The 2,111-nt window shown below is 33.3% G+C and overlaps 1 pseudogene; it reads right to left on the bottom strand.

Annotated features, from left to right (window-relative positions):
- Positions 1–352: 352 nt before the first annotated feature.
- Positions 353–842, bottom strand: LOC120594473 (60S ribosomal protein L23a-like; annotated as a pseudogene).
- Positions 843–2,111: the final 1,269 nt, after the last annotated feature.

The following is a 2,111-nucleotide window of genomic DNA, read 5'->3' as shown; positions in this document are numbered from 1 at the left end:
CAGCAGTTTTATGTTTCCACTGGTGTTTATAAGCCATTTGTGAAAGATATGTGCTAGGGACCTGGCACAGGGTCCAAAGTGAGTTACTCTATCCAAGGAACATTTTTTGATAAATTGAAAGAAAAAGCACCCAATATTCTGTTTTATTAGGTCATTTAATATCACACTACACAAAATGGAGAAAGAGATAGAGGGAGAGAGAGGGAGAGTAGTGTCGATCTCGTAGAATCTTGTGAAATAGCAAAAACCATGCCACATAATCCATACAAAAAATACATTATTTTAATTAATTAATTTATTTATTTTTTACAGTGAAAAATTTTATATTTAGAATTAGCCAATTGGACTCAGTTTAGATAATCCCAATTTTGTTGGCAGAATCCAAAGCATCATAGTGGGGAGCTGGCTGAACATATGCCTTCTTCACTCCATCAGGCCTGATCAGGATGTTGACTTTGGCCATGTCCAGGTCATAGAGCTTCTTCACAGCCTTTTTGATCTGGTGCTTATTGGCCTTAACATCTACAATGAACACATATGTATTGTTATCTTCTATCTTCTTCATGGCTGACTCAGCAATAAGGGGGAACTTGACCATAGAATAGTGGTCAAGCTTCTTTCTCTGTGGGATGCTCCTCTGAGGACATTTGGGTTGCCTTCAGAGCCACAGTGTCTTGAGCCACCGGAAGGTGGGTGACGTGCATATCGTCTCTTTTTTTGTGGCTGCGGACGCCTTTCGGCACTACTTTCTTTGCCTTCAAAGGCTGTACTTTGGTTTCGACTTTATGAGAGGCGGGGTCTTCCTTCTTCGCTTTAGGCACCCTCTTCGTGAAAAGGGCCATTATATTATTTTAAACATAAAATTAAATTTACAGCCTTGTAGCTCAATTGTTGAGTATAATTAAATATAATACATTCTTTATAGTGTATAAAAGGACTAGAACAATCGCTTGTAGTAATTATATAATGGTAGAATCCTTGAAATCTCACTTTAACATTTGAAAAACATTCAGTTTGTGTAATTTTTAAATGAATTTCTTTCTTTTTTTCTTTTTTTTCTTTTTTTCTTTTTTTTCCACCACTGCACACCTCCAGGAAAGAACCTTTGAAATTCTCCAGAGAATAACCATAGTTAATTTACGGTCACTTGAAGAATTGCTTTTCAAAGGAGACCTGAGATGTATAATCTCATTTCAAAGTGTGTTTGCTTGATTTCTCTAGGTAGAAATGTGAAAATTAGCCTCTCAGAGAGAACTCAAGTTTCACTTAAATAGTTGGCACATCAAGAATCAACCAAAAAGGAGCTTGAATATTACTGGACAAATCTGAGTTTCTGAGTATTCTAGGTTGGGTAGCTAGGTATCAGCAACTCCATGGAAAATGGTGAAAGTCCTCGTGTTACCTGATTCTGGTTAGAAAGTTTGAGAGACAAAATTATCTTATTATCTTATACAGATTACTTGTTATAGTTATACTATTTTTGGTTAAAGCATATTTTCAAATATTTATTTAGTTTATGAGTTATTTACAAATTTTACACACTAAATATATCAGCAAATCTTTCTTTACTGTCCATGTTATGAGATTATGAGATAATGAAAAAAATATACTGATTATTCTTTTAGTTGTTTTATATGAACAAAATACCTACTATAAAACAAGGTATTTTTCAACTTCATAAAATAATGTTTTCCCTTTGGTAATTGTTTCAGTGGGGTGGTTAGTCTCTATCATTGCCTCATGAGTCTTCCTTTAAGAAATTTTTTAGGAGTTTATTTACTACTACTGACTCTAGGAAATGTTGTTAATGATATCAGAACCATTGGAGAATTGCATTGGTGCTTAGTTGTATAATGTTCCCCAAAGCCAGCAATGATTGCAGATTTTGGTAATTGAGACATAGTGATGAAAACTTTTCCTTTAGTGTAAACATCCTCACTTTAAAAAGAAAACAAGCAAATAAATTATAACTAGTAAAATAATAGTTTCTTTATAGTTCTTAATAGTATGTTTGCCTATATTCTAGAAAAATCTTGATAGTGTAGACATTTTACATTACATAGTTTGGAAAAACATCAATAGCAGATTTATTTATTTTGAAATACAAATAA

This window comes from Pteropus medius, unplaced genomic scaffold (assembly GCF_902729225.1).
Source record: "Pteropus medius unplaced genomic scaffold, Ma_sr-lr_union100, whole genome shotgun sequence".
NCBI lineage: Eukaryota > Metazoa > Chordata > Mammalia > Chiroptera > Pteropodidae > Pteropus > Pteropus medius.
Note: the sequence above shows the minus strand (reverse complement) of the source record. Positions and strands in the feature narration are given on the sequence as shown.